The sequence below is a fragment of the Cherax quadricarinatus genome, chromosome 65, assembly GCF_038502225.1.
Source record: "Cherax quadricarinatus isolate ZL_2023a chromosome 65, ASM3850222v1, whole genome shotgun sequence".
NCBI lineage: Eukaryota > Metazoa > Arthropoda > Malacostraca > Decapoda > Parastacidae > Cherax > Cherax quadricarinatus.
The window spans coordinates 14,923,297-14,942,222 of record NC_091356.1 but is presented as its reverse complement, the minus strand read 5'-3'; the positions used below and the strand labels follow the sequence as shown (position 1 = coordinate 14,942,222).

The window sequence follows — 18,926 nt, the reverse complement described above, 5'->3', positions numbered from 1 at the left end:
TTATACACACCCCAAGATCCTTTCCTTTTCCTTGGCTGAGGTTTGTAGTCTCCAGCCCCCTAGACTGTACTCCGTCTGCGGTCTTCGTTGCCCTTCCCCAATCTTCATGACTTTGCACTTTAGTGGGGTTGAATTCCAGGAGCCAGTTTCCGGACCAGGCCTGAAGCCTATCAGATCCCTTTGTAGTTCCGCCTGGTCTTTGTCCAATTGAATTCTCTCATCAATTTCACATCATCTGCATACAGGGGCACCTCTGAGTCTATTCCTTCCCTCATGTCGTTCACATACATCAGAAACAGTACCGGTCCAAGGACAGTTTCCTGTGGGAACCCGCTTGCCACAGGCGCACACTCTGACACCTCGTCACGTACCATGACTCGCTGTCTTCCCGACAGGTATTCCCTAATCCATTGTAGTGCCTTTCTTGTTATCTCTGCCTGGTTCTCCAACTCTTGCACTAATCTAACAGTCCAAAAAAAAATGCAATCTACCCACCCCCTCTCTCTTGTCTTACTGCTGTCACCCTATCATAGAACTCCAGAAGGTTTGTGACACAGGATTTTCCGTCTCTGAAACCATGCTGGTTGTCGTTGATAAGATCATTCCTTTCTAGGTGTTCCACCACTCTTCTCCTGATAATCTTCTCCATAACTTTGCATACTATACATATAAGTGACACTGGTCTGTAGTTTAATGCTTCGTGTCTGTCTCCCTTTTTGAAAAATTGGGACTACACCTGTTGTCTTCCATACCCCGGGTAGTCGCCCTGTTCCGATAGATGAGTTGAAGATTGTTGTTAGGGGTACACATAGCGCCTCTGCTCCCTCTCTCAGGACCCATGGCGAGATGTCATCCGGCCCCATCGCCTTTGAGGTATCTAGCTCGCTCGGAAACCTCTTCACTTCTTCCTCGGTTGTATGTATTGTGTCCAACACTTGATGGTGTACCCCACCTCTCCGTCTTTCTGGAAGCCCTTCTGTCTCCTCTGTGAACACTTCTTTTAATCCCATGTTGAACTTCTCACATACTTCTCGATTGTTTCTTGTGATCTCCCCTCATTCCTTCCTCAGTTTGATTACCTGGTCCTTGACTGTTGTTTTCCTCGTGATGTAGCTGTACAACAGCTTCGGATCAGATTTGGCTTTTGCAGCTGTGTCATTTTTGTATTGTCGTTGGACCTCCCTTATTACCTGCGCTTATTCATTTCTGGTTCTACGACTGATCTCCTTATTCTCCTGGGTCCTTTGCCTTCTATACCTCTTCCATTCTCTAGCACACTTGGTTTTTGCTTCTCATATACATCTTTATGTGAACAACGGGCTTATCTGGCTTTTTCGTTATGCCTGTTACCCTTGGGTACAAACCTCTTCTCAGCTTCCATGCATATTGTTGCCATATATCCCCTCATCTCATTTACTGACTTTCCTGCCAGTGCTCTGTCCCACTGAACCTCGTGCAGGAAATTCTTCATGCCTGTGTAGTTTGGCTTCATTCGTCCTGCCCTTCCTTCTTCCCTCTCCACTTGTAACTCTATTGTATATTCGAAGCTCAGAACCACGTGGTCACTGGCCCCAAGGGGTCTTTCATATGTGATGTCCTCAATATCTGAACTACTCAGGATGAATACTAGGTCCAGTCTTGCTGGTTCATCCTCTCCTCTCTCTCTGGTAGTGTCCCTTACATGATGGTACATAAGGTTTTCCAGTACCACCTCATCATCTGTGTGTGTGTGTGTGTGTATGTGTGTGTGTGTGTGTGTGTGTGTGTGTGTATGTGTGTGTGTTTGTGTGTGTGTGTGTGTGTGTGTGTGTGTGTGTACTCACCTATTTGTACACCTATTTGTGGTTGCAGGGGTCGATTCTTAGCTCCTGGCCCAGCCTCTTCACCGGTTGCTACTAGGTCCTCTCTCTCCCTGCTCCATGAGCTTTATCAAACCTCGTCTTAAAACTATGTATAGTTCCCGCCTCCACTACGTCACTTTCTAGGCTATTCCACTGCCTGACAACTCTATGGCTGAAGAAATACTTCCTAACATCCTTTTGACTCATCTGAGAATTCAACTTCCAATTGTGACCTCTTGTTTCTGTGTCCCCTCCCTGGAACATCCTGTCTTTGTCCACCTTGTCTATCCCGGGCAGTATTTTATATGTCGTTATCATGTCTCCCCTGACCCTCCTGTCCTCCAGTGTCGTCAGGCCGATTTCCCTTAACCTTTCTTCATAGGACATTCCCCTTAGCTCTGGAACTAACCTTGTCGCAAACCTTTGTACTTTCTCGAATTTCTTGACGTGCTTGATCAAGTGCGGGTTCCAAACAGGTGCTGCATACTCCAGTATGGGCCTGACGTACATGGTGTACAGTGTCTTCAACGATTCCTTGCTAAGGTATCGGAACGCTGTTCTCAGGTTTGCCAGGCGCCCATATGCTGCAGCAGTTATCTGGTTGATGTGTGCTTACGGAGACATGCTCGGTGTTATACTCAGCCCAATATCTTTCTCCTTGAGCGAGGTTTGCAGTCTTTGGCCACCTAGCCTATTCTCCGTCTTCGGTCTTCTGTGCCCTTCCCCTATCTTCATGACTTTGCATTTGGCGGGGTTAAATTCGAGAAGCCAGTTGCTGGACTACGTGTCCAGTCTGTCAAGGTCTCTTTGAAGTCCTGCCTGGTCCTCATCTGATCTAACTCTCCTCATTAACCTCACATCGTCTGCGAGCAAGGACACTTCTGAGTCTAACCCTTCCGTCATGTCGTTCACATATACCAAAAATAGCACTGGTCCTAGGACCTACCCCTGTGGGGCCCCGCTCGTCACAGGTGCCTACTGTGATACCTCATCAAGTACCATGACTCGTTGTTGCCTCCCTGTCAGGTATTCTCTGGTCCATTGCAGTGCCGTTCCTGTTATATGTGCCTGATCCTCTAGCTTCTGCACTAATCTCTTGTGAGGAACTGTGTCAAAGGCCTTCTTGCAGTCCAAAAAGACGTGTGCGTGTGTGTGTGTGTGTGTAACGTCGTGCCAGACACAGACACAGGCATCGGAAAGCATAACAACATCAACTTCACAGTGAAAGATAAGGAGAGTAACCCTGATAGAGTGAATGTAACGAAGGTAACCCTGGCACAGTGAAAGATAACGAGAGTAACACTGATAGTGAATGTAACGAAGGTAACCCTGACACAGTGAAAGATAACGAGAGTAACACTGATAGAGTGAATGTAACGAAGGTAACCCTGCCACAGTGAAAGATAACGAGAGTAACCCTGATAGTGAATGTAACGAAGGTAACCCTGACACAGTGAAAGATAACGAGAGTAACCCTGATAGAGTGAATGTAACGAAGGTAACCCTGACACAGTGAAAGATAACGAGAGTAACCCTGATAGAGTGAATGTAACGAAGGTAACCCTGGCACAGTGAAAGATAACGAGAGTAACCCTGATAGAGCGAATGTAACGAAGGTAACCCTGGCACAGTGAAAGATAACGAGAGTAACCCTGATAGAGTGAATATAACGAAGGTAACCCTGGCACAGTGAAAGATAACGAGAGTAACCCTGATAGAGCGAATGTAACGAAGGTAACCCTGGCACAGTGAAAGATAACGAGAGTAACCCTGATAGAGTGAATATAACGAAGGTAACCCTGGCACAGTGAAAGATAACGAGAGTAACCCTGATAGAGCGAATGTAACGAAGGTAACCCTGGCACAGTGAAAGATAACGAGAGTAACCCTGATAGAGTGAATGTAACGAAGGTAACCCTGACACAGTGAAAGATAACGAGAGTAACCCTGATAGAGCGAATGTAACGAAGGTAACCCTGGCACAGTGAAAGATAACGAGAGTAACCCTGATAGAGTGAATATAACGAAGGTAACCCTGGCACAGTGAAAGATAACGAGAGTAACCCTGATAGAGTGAATATAACGAAGGTAACCCTGACACAGTGAAAGATAACGAGAGTAACCCTGATAGAGTGAATATAACGAAGGTAACCCTGGCACAGTGAAAGATAACGAGAGTAACCCTGATAGAGCGAATATAACGAATGTAACCCTGGCACAGTGAAAGATAACGAGAGTAACCCTGATAGAGTGAATATAACGAAGGTAACCCTGGCACAGTGAAAGATAACGAGAGTAACCCTGATAGAGTGAATATAACGAAGGTAACCCTGACACAGTGAAAGATAACGAGAGTAACCCTGATAGAGTGAATATAACGAAGGTAACCCTGACACAGTGAAAGATAACGAGAGTAACCCTGATAGAGTGAATATAACGAAGGTAACCCTGGCACAGTGAAAGATAACGAGAGTAACCCTGATAGAGTGAATATAACGAAGGTAACCCTGGCACAGTGAAAGATAACGAGAGTAACCCTGATAGAGTGAATATAACGAAGGTAACCCTGGCACAGTGAAAGATAACGAGAGTAACCCTGATAGAGTGAATATAACGAATGTAACCCTGGCACAGTGAAAGATAACGAGAGTAACCCTGATAGAGTGAATATAACGAAGGTAACCCTGACACAGTGAAAGATAACGAGAGTAACCATGATAGAGTGAATATAACGAAGGTAACCCTGGCACAGTGAAAGATAACGAGAGTAACTCTGATAGAGTGAATATAACGAAGGTAACCCTGGCACAGTGAAAGATAACGAGAGTAACCCTGATAGAGTTAATATAACGAAGGTAACCCTGGCACAGTGAAAGATAACGAGAGTAACCCTGATAGAGTGAATATAACGAATGTAACCCTGACACAGTGAAAGATAACGAGAGTAACCCTGATAGAGTGAATATAACGAAGGTAACCCTGACACAGTGAAAGATAACGAGAGTAACCCTGATAGAGTGAATATAACGAAGGTAACCCTGGCACAGTGAAAGATAACGAGAGTAACCCTGATAGAGTGAATATAACGAATGTAACCCTGGCACAGTGAAAGATAACGAGAGTAACCCTGATAGAGTGAATATAACGAAGGTAACCCTGGCACAGTGAAAGATAACGAGAGTAACCCTGATAGAGTGAATATAACAAATGTAACCCTGGCACAGTGAAAGATAACGAGATAACCCTGATAGAGTGAGTACACAGTGAAAGATAACGAGAGTAACCATGATAGAGTGAATATAACGAAGGTAACCCTGGCACAGTGAAAGATAACGAGAGTAACTCTGATAGAGTGAATATAACGAAGGTAACCCTGGCACAGTGAAAGATAACGAGAGTAACCCTGATAGAGTGAATATAACGAAGGTAACCCTGGCACAGTGAAAGATAACGAGAGTAACCCTGATAGAGCGAATATAACGAAGGTAACCCTGGCACAGTGAAAGATAACGAGAGTAACCCTGATAGAGCGAATATAACGAAGGTAACCCTGGCACAGTGAAAGATAACGAGAGTAACCCTGATAGAGTGAATATAACAAGGTAACCCTGGCACAGTGAAAGATAACGAGAGTAACTCTGATAGAGTGAATATAACGAAGGTAACCCTGACACAGTGAAAGATAACGAGAGTAACCCTGATAGAGTGAATATAACGAAGGTAACCCTGGCACAGTGAAAGATAACGAGAGTAACTCTGATAGAGTGAATATAACGAAGGTAACCCTGGCACAGTGAAAGATAACGAGAGTAACCCTGATAGAGCGAATATAACGAAGGTAACCCTGGCACAGTGAAAGATAACGAGAGTAACCCTGATAGAGCGAATATAACGAAGGTAACCCTGGCACAGTGAAAGATAGAGTGAATATAACGAAGGTAACCCTCTCACAGTGAAAGATAACGAGAGTAACTCTGATAGAGTGAATATAACGAAGGTAACCCTGGCACAGTGAAAGATAACGAGAGTAACCCTGATAGAGTGAATATAACGAAGGTAACCCTGGCACAGTGAAAGCGGGCTCATTCACTAATGAGATAAGATGGCTGATTTACGGCTAATTTAGATAAGTTGAAATTTCAGGGAGGTGACACTGGTGGAAAGAGATGAGGATATAGTTGAAGTCTGAACTATATGAAGAACAAAAATGCATGATACTGTGACTTTGTAAATGGTCCAGGTGGGACCGAAACGTCGTGATAAGCTCCTCTCTCCTATGTGCGGGTTATTTGTGTATAATACAAAAATAACCCGGACATATGAGAGAGAATATTATGACGACGTTTCTGTCCGACTTGGACCACTGACAAGTCACAATGACAAGTCGTCCTGACTTGTCAGTCGTCCAAGTCGGATGAAAACTGTAGACGGTGGGTCTGACATACTTGTCAGAACTTTAAGAACTAGGCTGTAGGCCTAGTTCTTGAAGTTCCCACCAGATGTCAGGCGCCGAGGTAGGCTCATACTTCCCTTTATCGGCTGCTCAGTTTTGGTTTCCTTACTACAGGATGGATATAGATTCATTGGAGAACATACAGAGAAGAATAACTAAAATGATTTACTATATAAGGATTCTCCCTTATGAAGATAGACTTAAATCTCCACTCTCTAGAGAGACGTAGAATTATGGGAGATATCATTGAAGTGTATAAGTGGATGACGGGCATAAATAAAGGTGATATTAATAAAGTACTTAGGATGTCGAATCAAGTAAGAACCAGAAATAATGGACTTAAGTTAGATCAGTTTATGTTTAGAAAGGATATAGGTAAGTACTGGTTTTCGAACAGAGTTGTGGATGCGTGGAACAATCTTCCGAGATGGGTATTCAAGGCTAGGACCCTCGGTAGCTTCAAGAAGAGACTGGACAAATATATGAGTGGGGGTTTGATTTGTATCGTGGGTACGGGAGTAAATTCATGTTTATCTGGTCCATACAAGGCCTACTGGTCCTTGTATGGACCAGTAAGCCTTCTGAAGTGTTCCTCCATTCCTCCATTCCGGTGGCCTGGTGGCTAAAGCTCCCGCTTCACACACGGATGGCCCGGGTTCGATTCCCGGCGGGTGGAAACATTTCGACACGTTTCCTTACACCTGTTGTCCTGTTCACCTAGCAGCAAATAGGTACCTGGGTGTTAGTCGACTGGTGTGGGTCGCATCCTGGGGGACAAGATTAAGGACCCCAATGGAAATAAGTTAGACAGTCCTCGATGACGCACTGACTTTCTTGGGTTATCCTGGGTGGCTAACCCTCCGGGGTTAAAAATTCGAACGAAATCTTATCTTATCTTATCTTATCTTATGCTTACTGGACCTATCGTCAGCACCTCCTCGCCCTTCTGGGACTGGTTTGGCTGCCCTGATCTCTTTTTCTTGTGTACCCGATTTCTCCGAAATACAAGAAGCTAGTCAAGCAACGTATTACTTAATCCTCAAAGTACCAATTACTCCACCGCTTTATCAAGTTAAACTAGCAAATAAAACACTGTCATAAGCTTGTTCTCCATTATGTGCGAGTTATTGGTGTATATACATGGAGTGTTGCAAGAGGAAAGTTTGAAACAGTATTCTTCACCTGATATAACGCTGTTTCCTGTATACCTGGAGTATACCTGGAGAGGATTTCAGAGGTCAACGCCCCCGCGACCCGGTCTGTGACCAGGCCTCATAGTGGATCAGGGCCTGATCAACCAAGCACTTATTGTTAGCCGCATGTAACCCGACGTACGAACCACAGCCCGGCTGGTCAGGCACTGACTTTAGGTGCCTGTCCAGCCCCTGCTTGAAGACAGTCAGGGGTCTATTGGTAATTCCCCACATGTATGCTGGAAGGCAGTTGAAAAGTCTTGGGTCCCTGACACTTACTGTGTCACTAATATGATCAAGAATGACGAAAACCTACGAACCACTATTGAAGGGTCGAAATTTGACAATAAAAAAGTTTACTTATATGCATTTTTCATGTGCGTCAGTTAGTGGTAAGTTAACATTGGGAACCAAGAGCTGGAGCTCTTTGCAGTAGAGTGAACTAGGTAAACAGAGGTACACATTAAGAGTATCACACACCTGGTGACAGTGTAGATGTTACTAACATATTACCTGACACCGACACCAGCAATAACATGTGTACCATCAATCATCACACCCGTGGCCATTAGCGGCAGTCTTGCTATACATGCTCTCTGATGTGTGTGTATATATGTGTATGTGTGTGTGTGTGTGTGTATGTGTGTGTGTGTGTGTGTGTGTGTGTGTGTGTGTGTGTGTGTGTGTGTGTGTGTGTGTGTGTATGTGTGTGTGTGTGTGTGTGTGTGTATGTGTGTGTGTGTGTGTGTATGTGTGTGTGTGTGTGTGTGTGTGTGTGTGTGTGTGTGTGTGTGTGTGTGTGTGTGTGTGTGTGTGTGTGTTTGTGTGTGTGTGTATGTGTGTGTGTGTGTGTGTGTACCTATTTGTGGTTGCAGGGAAAAAATCACAGCTCTTGGCCCCGCCTCTTCACTGGTCACTACTAGGTCTACTCTCTCTCCATGCTCCGTGAGCTTTATCGTATCTCTTCTTTAAGCTATGTATGGATCCTGCCTCCACTACATCACTCTCCAGATTGTTCCACTTTCTGACAACTCTGTGACCGAAGAAATACTTCCTAACATCCCTGTGACTCATATAAGTCTTCACCTTCCAGTTATAACCCCTTGTTGCTGTGTCCCATCTCTGAAACATTCTGTCCCTATCCACCTTGTCAATTCCTCTCAGTATTTTATACGTCATTATCATGTCTTCTTTATCCTTCCTGTCCTCCGTGTCGTCTGGTCGATTTCTCTTAACCTCTTCTTCGGGACTAGTCTTATTGCAAACCTTTGCACTTCCTCTAATTTCTTAACGTGCCTGACAAGGTGTTGGTTCCGTACTGGTGCTGCATACTCCAGTATGGGCCTGACGTACACGGTGTACAGAGTCTTGAACGATTCCTTACTGAGGTATCGGAACGCTATTCTTAGGTTTTCCAGGTGCCTATATGCAGCAGTAGTTATCTGGTTGATGTGCGCCTCAGCAGATGTGCTCGGTATTATACTCATTCCAAGACCTTTTTCCTTGGGTGAGGCTTTCAGTCTTTATATCCCTAGCCTGTACTCTGCAATCTTCTTTTCCCTTCCCCAGTCTTCATGGCTTTGCACTTGGTGGAGTTAAACTCCAGCAGCCAGTTGCTGGACCAGGCTTGTAGACTGTTCAGATCCCTTAGTAGTCCTATTTGATACTCACCCGTTTGCGTTCTTCGCATTAGCTTCACGTCGTCTGTAAACAGAGACATCTCTGAATCTATCCCTTCCGTTATGTCATTCACGTTATTATTATTTTCATGGAGGAGCGCTAAACTCGTAGAGATTATACAGCGACTGTGGGGGGAGATGATGGAAGCCACTTAGGCTCAATTCAGGGAACTGGAACACAGTTCCAATTCTCTAATTCAAGAGCCTCTCACCAGCATCAAGGAACCTCCCTTGAGGGGGATGTCGTTCACATATACAAGAAACAGCACCGGCACTAGGAATGACCCATGTGGAACCCCGCTCGTGACAGGCGCCCACCCTGATACCTCGTTACGTACCATCACTCATTGTTTCCTGTCTGTCAGGTATTCTCTGATCCATTGCAATGTTTTTTCCTGTTATTCCTACCCACTCCTCTATTTTTGCACTAATCTCTTGTGTGCGACTGTGTCAAAATTCTTCTTTTTTTTTTCTTTTTTTTTTAAAAGGGGAAGCGCTAAACCCGGAGGATTATACAGCGCCTGGGAAGGGGAAGTGGAAGGCATTCAGGCTTAATTCGGGGAACTGGAGCACAGATCCAATTCCCTAAATCAAGAGCCCCTCACCAACATCAAGGAACCTTCCTTGAGGGGAAAATTCTTCTTACAGTACAAGAAAATGCAATCTACCCAGCTCTCTCTCTCTCTTGTCTCACTTCTATCATCTTGTCGTCAAACTCCAGTAGGTATTGAACACAGGATTTCCTTTCAATGAAATCGTGTTGGTTATCGTGTATAAGCTCATTTCTTTCGAGGTGCTCCACCAAGCTTCTTATAATCTTCTCCATGACTTTGCATACTATACATGTGGATTACATTTGCTGTCTTCCATACCTCAGGCAGTCGCCGTGTTTCGATAGATGAATTAAAGATTGTTGTTAGTAGTACGCACAGCACCTCTGCTCCCTCTCTCAGGACCCATGGAGAGATGTTGTCCGGTCCTACTGCCTTTGAGGTATCTAGTTCACTTATCAGCCTCTTCACCTCTTCCTCGGATATGTGTATTGTGTCCAGCACTTGTTGGTGTACCACACCATTCCGGCTTTCTGGAGTCCTTTCTGTCTCTATTGAAAATACTTCCTTTAATCTCATATTGATCTCTTCACATACTTCTTGGTCGTTTCCTATGATCTCCTCTTCTGTTGTTCTCAGCTTGATTACCTTGTTTAAGGTTGATCAAAGCTTGATAGAAAGTGTATAAGGTTGATCAAGGCTTGATAGATAAGTGTATAAGGTTGATCAAATCTTGATAGACAAGTGTATAAGGTTGATCAAGGCATGATAGACAAGTGTATAAGGTTGATCAAGGCATGATAGACAAGTGTATAAGGTTGATCAAGGCATGATAGACAAGTGTATAAGGTTGATCAAGGCATGACAGACAAGTGTATAAGGTTGATCAAGGCATGATAGACAAGTGTATAAGGTTGATCAAGGCATGACAGACAAGTGTATAAGGTTGATCAAGGCATGACAGACAAGTGTATACGGTTGATCAAGGCTTAACAGACAAGTGTATAAGGTTGATCAAGGCTTAACAGACAAGTGTATAAGGTTGATCAAGGCTTAACAGACAAGTGTATAAGGTTGATCAAGGCTTAACAGACAAGTGTATAAGGTTGATCAAGGCATGACAGACAAGTGTATAAGGTTGATCAAGGCTTAACAGACAAGTGTATAAGGTTGATCAAGGCTTAATAGACAAGTGTATAAGGTTGATCAAGGCTTAACAGACAAGTGTATAAGGTTGATCAAGGCTTAACAGACAAGTGTATAAGGTTGATCAAGTCATGACAGACAAGTGTACAAGGTTGATCAAGGCATGACAGACAAGTGTATAAGGTTGATCAAGGCTTAACAGACAAGTGTATAAGGTTAATCAAGGCATAACAGACAAGTGTATAATGTTGATCAAGGCATAACAAACAAGTGTATAAGGTTGATCAAGGCTTAACAGACAAGTGTATAAGGTTGATCAAGGCTTAACAGACAAGTGTATAAGGTTGATCAAGGCATGACAGACAAGTGTATAAGGTTGATCAAGGCATGACAGACAAGTGTATAAGGTTGATCAAGGCTTAACAGACAAGTGTATAAGGTTGATCAAGGCTTAACAGACAAGTGTATAAGGTTGATCAAGGCATGGCAGACAAGTGTATAAGGTTGATCAAGGCTTAACAGACAAGTGTATAAGGTTGATCAAGGCTTAACAGACAAGTGTATAAGGTTGATCAAGGCTTAACAGACAAGTGTATAAGGTTGATCAAGGCTTAACAGACAAGTGTATAAGGTTGATCAAGGCATGACAGACAAGTGTATAAGGTTGACCAAGGCTTAACAGACAAGTGTATAAGGTTGATCAAGGCTTAACAGACAAGTGTATAAGGTTGATCAAGGCTTAACAGACAAGTGTGTAAGGTTGATCAAGGCTTAACATACAAGTGTATAAGGTTGATCAAGGCTTAACAGACAAGTGTATAAGGTTGATCAAGGCATAACAGACAAGTGTATAAGGTTGATCAAGGCTTAACAGACAAGTGTATAAGGTTGATCAAGGCTTAACAGACAAGTGTATAAGGTTGATCAAGGCTTAACAGACAAGTGTATAAGGTTGATCAAGGCATAACAAACAAGTGTATAAGGTTGATCAAGGCTTAACAGACAAGTGTATAAGGTTGATCAAGGCTTAACAGACAAGTGTATAAGGTTGATCAAGGCTTAACAGACAAGTGTATAAGGTTGATCAAGGCTTAACAGACAAGTGTATAAGGTTGATCAAGGCTTAACAGACAAGTGTATAAGGTTGATCAAGGCTTAACAGACAAGTGTATAAGGTTGAGGTTGACCAAGGCTTAACAGACAAGTGTATAAGGTTGATCAAGGCTTAACAGACAAGTGTATAAGGTTGATCAAGGCTTAACAGACAAGTGTGTAAGGTTGATCAAGGCTTAACATACAAGTGTATAAGGTTGATCAAGGCTTAACAGACAAGTGTATAAGGTTGATCAAGGCATAACAGACAAGTGTATAAGGTTGATCAAGGCTTAACAGACAAGTGTATAAGGTTGATCAAGGCTTAACAGACAAGTGTATAAGGTTGATCAAGGCTTAACAGACAAGTGTATAAGGTTGATCAAGGCATGGCAGACAAGTGTATAAGGTTGATCACGGCTTAACAGACAAGTGTATAAGGTTGATCAAGGCTTAACAGACAAGTGTATAAGGTTGATCAAGGCTTAACAGACAAGTGTATAAAGTGATCAAGGCTTAACAGACAAGTGTATAAGGTTGATCAAGGCTTAACAGACAAGTGTATAAGGTTGATCAAGGCTTAACAGACAAGTGTATAAGGTTGATCAAGGCTTAACAGACAAGTGTATAAGGTTGATCAAGGCAAGTGTATAAGGTTGATCAAGGCATGACAGACAAGTGTATAAGGTTGATCAAGGCTTAACAGACAAGTGTATAAGGTTGATCAAGGCTTAACAGACAAGTGTATAAGGTTGATCAAGGCTTAACAGACAAGTGTATAAGGTTGATCAAGGCTTAACAGACAAGTGTATAAGGTTGATCAAGGCTTAACAGACAAGTATGTACTCTTAAGACATACAAATTCTCAGCCAGGACAAATTTTCTTTATTGTATGTAGTTAAATGAATTATCACTACCCTTCACTGTAATAATAATAATAATAATAATAATAATAAAAATAATAATAATAATAATAATAATAATAATAAAATAATAATAATAATAATAATAATAATAATAATAATAATAATAATAATAATAATAATAATAATAATAAAATAATAATAATAATAATAATAATAATAATAATAATAATAATAATAATAATAATACAATAATAATAATAATAATAATAATAATAATAATAATAATAATAATAATAAATAATAAATAATAATAATAATATCTTTATTTCTACAAGTGCATATACAAGGTATACAGTCCGAGCTGACATCAGTGACGTAATACTGTTACGACTTTGATGTCGTAACTTAAATAAAATGTTGGTGGCTCCTCAAGGCTGCTGACACTGCTGTCTAGGGGTTATAAAATTACACTGAGATACACAGCAAACCTTGGGCCAGCATGTACTCACATATTAAACAATATTAATTATTATTATGAAGGAATGACAAAAATTCACCTATATAAAAATATATTTATATTAGTAATAACTTATATACAACTTAAAACTACTACAAAAGACCACCACACTTCAGTTCACATTAGCTCACTAGCACACTGCTACTAATATGTTAAACAAAATAGTAAATCATCGTTGCCGTGTTCCTCCCTTAAGTCAATGTGACCTGACCTGACTAGGTTGGGTGCATTGGCTTAAGCCGGTAGGAGACTTGGACCTGCCTCACATGGGCCAGTAGGCCTTCTGCACTGTTCCTTCGTTCTTATGTTCTTATCAGACAGGCTCCATGACATACACACCCTCGTCTTCACTTCTGTCTGGTAGACTAATTACCAGCAGGCAAAATACCATACAGTACTCACGCATAAACAGGCTCCTGTATACTAGGGACTTACAAATAAACGAGAGAGCACTTAAACACAAACACCTATAGTATACACTTAAAAAACTTACCAAAATCACCTACTCAAACTAGCGCCCAAACATGAAGACTTCACCCCTGTCACCACCCAACTCGTACTGAACTAAACACACCTCTCATCTGCTCCTGTCCTGCCACTGCCTCACTGACAGGAATAAAACGCGTTCGCTTCCAGGGAATAGTTCACGTCCACTTTCAGTATACTACACGGAAAATTATATTATATATGGAACGTTATTTTATATAAATATTTTTTTACAGTACTCCGTAATAACTACTGTATAGAAAGCCGCTTGTTATGCTGAGGATTTCGAGCAAATTAGGTTAGTTTTGTCCCATGATGCAACCCACAAAAGTTCACTAACACCCAGGTACTCATTTTACTCTTGGGTGACCATGGACAACTGATGTAAGGAAACATGCCCAATGCTTTCACCCTTGTAGGGAATCAAACTCGAACACACTGCCTGTGAAGCGATAGCTTTGCCACCAAGCTACAGGCCACCTGTGTTGCTTGTTAAGATATCGCTAATTCTTGCTATCATGTTACAAGAAGTGCTGGGAAGTCGACCGGTGACCCTGTGCAAGGAGTACTGGCAACTCAACCAGTGACCTTGATCAAGGAGTACTGCCAACTCAACCAGTGACCTTGATCAAGGAGTACTGGCAACTCAACCAGTGACCTTGATCAAGGAGTACTGGCAACTCAACCAGTGACCTTGATCAAGGAGTACTGGCAACTCAACCAGTGACCTTGATCAAGGAGTACTGGCAACTCAACCAGTGACCTTGATCAAGGAGTACTGGCAACTCAACCAGTGACCTTGATCAAGGAGTACTGAGAACTCTCTCAGATTAGCATATAACAGAAACAGACTAACATATCAACATGTATGGAAATCAAGATAGGCTGTCAGGTAAACATGAATGTAACTAGTCTGTCAGGTTAACATGAATGTAACTAGTCTGTCAGGTTAACATGAATGTAACTAGTCTGTCAGGTTAACATGAATGTAACTAGTCTGTCAGGTTAACATGAATGTAACCAGTCTGTCAGGTTAACATGAATGTAACCAGTCTGTCAGGTTAACATGAATGTAACCAGTCTGTCAGGTTAACATGAATGTAACCAGTCTGTCAGGTTAACATGAATGTAACCAGTCTGTCAGGTTAACATGAATTTAACCAGTCTGTTAGGTTAACATAAATGTAACTAGTCTGTCAGGTTAACATGAATGTAACTAGTCTGTCAGGTTAACATGAATGTAACTAGTCTGTCAGGTTAACATGAATGTAACTAGTCTGTCAGGTTAACATGAATGTAACTAGTCTGTCAGGCTAATGTGAATGTAACTAGTCTGTTAGGTTAACATGAATGTAACTAGTCTGTCAGGTTAACATTTATATGCAGAAATAGCCTGGAGTATAAACAGGTTGGTAGATAAGACACAGACTTTGGAACAGAACTTCTCCAGGCTGAGGGACTGACAACCTCAAATCTACGACCTAAAGGGTGATGGACTGATTTCACCGTCTTCACATCTCTACTGCTCCCGCCTACTTTCTGTACTCGACTGAAGAAGCCTACTGTGTAGGCGAAACGTTTCGAAATAAAGTTGCCTAAATGTTGCCTATTTGTCTTATCTACCAAACCAGGGAAGGGCTGGGGTTGGAACCCATGGAGAGAGAGTCGTAAAACTCTAGGCCAGTGCGTAAACCACTTGGCCAGCTGGCAAAGATATGATAGAAATCCTTTGAGGACTTGTTCAAGCATTGTTTTGCAACAACAGGTTGAGTGTTAAGAAAGACAGTTGTAACAGACTGTAAAGTGTGACAAGAATCGCACTAATTAAACTTTGTTCTGTTCAAAGTGTTCTGGTACACTTAAGGCGTTAAGAGTTATGTGAATATCGTTAATGACCCACTCTGATTGATGACCCACTTTGATTGATGACCCACTCTGATTGATGACCCATTTTGATTGATGACCCACTCTGATTGATGATCCACTCTGGTTGATGACCCACTCTGATTGATGACCCACTTTGATTGATGACCCACTCTGATTGATGACCCACTCTGATTGATGACCCACTCTGATGATCCACTCTGGTTGATGACCCACTCTGGTTGATGACCCACTCTGATTGATGATCCACTCTGGTTGATGACCCACTCTGATTGATGACCCACTCTGATTGATGACCCACTCTGGTTGATGACCCACTCTGGTTGATGACCAACTCTGATTAATGACACACTCTGATTGATGACCCACTCCGGTTGATGACCCACTCTGATTGATGACCCACTCTGATTGATGAACCACTCTGATTGATGACCCACTCTGATGATCCACTCTGGTTGATGACCCACTCTGATTGATGACCCACTCTGATTGATGACCCACTCTGGTTGATGACCCACTCTGGTTGATGACCCACTCTGATTGATGACCCACTCTGATTGATGACCCACTCTGATTGATGACCCACTCTGATTGATGACCCACTCTGATTGATGACCCACTCTGATGACCCATTCTGGTTGATGGCCCACTCTGATTGATGACCCACTCTGATTGATGATCCACTCTGGTTGATGATCCACTCTGGTTGATGACTCACTCTGATTGATGATCCACTCTGATTGTTGACCCACTCTGGTTGATGACCCACTCTGGTTCATGATCTACTCTGGTTGATGACCCACTCTCATTGATGACCCACTCTGGTTGATGACCCACTCTGGTTGATGACCCACTCTGATGATCCACTCTGGTTGATGACCCACTCTGATGATCCACTCTGGTTGATGACCCACTCTGATGATCCACTCTGGTTGACGACCCACTCTGATGATCCACTCTGTTTGATGACCCTCTCTGATGATCCACTCTGGTTGATGACCCACTCTGGTTGATGACCCACTCTGATTGTTGACCCACTCTGGTTGAAGACCCACTCTGGTTGAAGACCCACTCTGGTTGATGACCCACTCTGTTGATGACCCACTCTGATTGATGATTCACTCTGATTGAGGACCCACTCTGATTGATGACCCACTCTGGTTGATGACCCACTCTGGTTGATGACCCACTCTGTTGATGACCTACTCTGATTGATGATCCACTCTGGTTGATGACCCACTCTGATTGATGATCCACTCTGATTGTTGACCCACTCTGGTTGATGACCCAGTCTGGTTCATGATCTACTCTGGTTGATGACCCACTCTGGTTGATGACCCACTCTGGTTGATGACCCACTCTGGTTGATTATCCACTCTGGTTAATGACCCACTTTGATGATCCACTCTGGTTGATGACCCACTCTGATGATCCACTCTGGTTGATGACCCACTCTGATTGATGACCCACTCTGATTGATGACCCACTCTGGTTGATCACCCACTCTGGTTGATGACCCACTCTGGTTGATGACCTACTCTGATTGATGATCCACTCTGGTTGATGACCCACTCTGGTTGATGACCCACTCTGGTTGATGACCTACTCTGGTTGATGACCCACTCTGGTTGATAACCCACTCTGGTTGATGACCCACTCTGGTTGATGACCCTCTCTGGTTGATGACCCACTCTGGTTGATGACCCAGTCTGGTTCATGATTCACTCTGGTTGATGACCCTCTCTGGTTGATGACCCACTCTGGTTGATGACCCACTCTGATTGATGACCCACTCTGATGGATGACCCACTTTGGTGGTTGACCCACTCTGGTTCATGATCCACTCTGGTTGATGGCCCTCTATGGTTGATGGCCCACTCTGGTTCATGATCCACTCTGGTTGATGACCCTCTCTGGTTGATGACCCACTCTGGTTGATGACCCTCTCTGGCTGATGACCCACTCTGGTTGATGATCCACTCTGGTTGATGACCCACTCTGGTTGATGACCCACTCTGGTTGATGATCCACTCTGGTTGATGATCCACTCTGGTTGATGACCCACTCTGGTTGATGACCCACTCTGGTTGATGACCCACTCTGGTTCATGATTCACTCTGGTTCATGACCCTCTCTGGTCGATGACCCACTCTGATGGATGACCCACTTTGGTGGTTGACCCACTCTGGTTCATGATCCACTCTGGTTGATGACCCTCTTTGGTTGATGACGACCCACTCTGGTTGATGACCCTCTCTGGTAGATGATCCGCTCTGGTTGATGACCCACTCTGGTTGATGACCCACTCTGGTTGATGACCCACTCTGGTTGATGAATCACTCTGGTTGATGACCCACTCTGATTCATGACCTTCTCTGATTGATGACCCACTCTGGTTGATGACTCACTCTGGTTGATGATCCACTCTGGTTGATGACCCACTCTGGTTGATGATCCACTCTGGTTGATGACCCATTCTGGCTGATGATCCACTCTGGTTGATGATCCACTCTGGTTGATGACCTACTCTGGTTGATGATTCACTCTGGTTGATGACCCACTCTGGTTGATGACCCACTCTGGTTGATGACCCACTCTGGTTGATGATCCACTCTGGTTGATGACCCCCTCTGGTTGGTGATCCACTCTGGTTGAAGACCAACTCTGGTTGATGACCCACTCTGGTTGATGACCCACTCTGGTTGATGACCCACTCTGATTGATGACCCACTCTGGTTGATGACCCACTCTGGTTGGTGATTCACTCTGGTTGATGACCCACTCTGGTTGATGACCCACTCTGGTTGATGACCCACTCTGGTTGATGACCTACTCTGGTTGATGACCCCCTCTGGTTGATGATCCACTCTGGTTGATGACCCACTCTGGTTGATGACCCACTCTGGTTGATGATCCACTCTGGTTGATGACCCACTCTGGTTGATGACCCACTCTGGTTGATGACCCACTCTGGTTGATGACCCACTCTGGTTGATGACCCACTCTGGTTGATGATCCACTCTGGTTGATGACCCACTCTGGTTGATGACCCACTCTGGTTGATGACCCACTCTGGTTGATGACCCACTCTGGTTGATGATCCACTCTGGTTGATGACCCACTCTGGTTGATGACCCACTCTGGTTGATGACCCACTCTGGTTGATGACCCACTCTGGTTGATGACCCACTCTGGTTGATGATCCACTCTGGTTGATG

The 18,926-nt window shown here is 43.5% G+C and overlaps 1 protein-coding gene across 3 annotated transcripts in view; it reads right to left on the bottom strand.

The window, feature by feature from the left end:
• Positions 1-18,926, bottom strand: part of LOC128700552 (lactadherin) — a 408,199-nt gene that overhangs the window by 122,927 nt on the left and 266,346 nt on the right. The gene's annotated exons all lie outside the window — the stretch shown is intronic.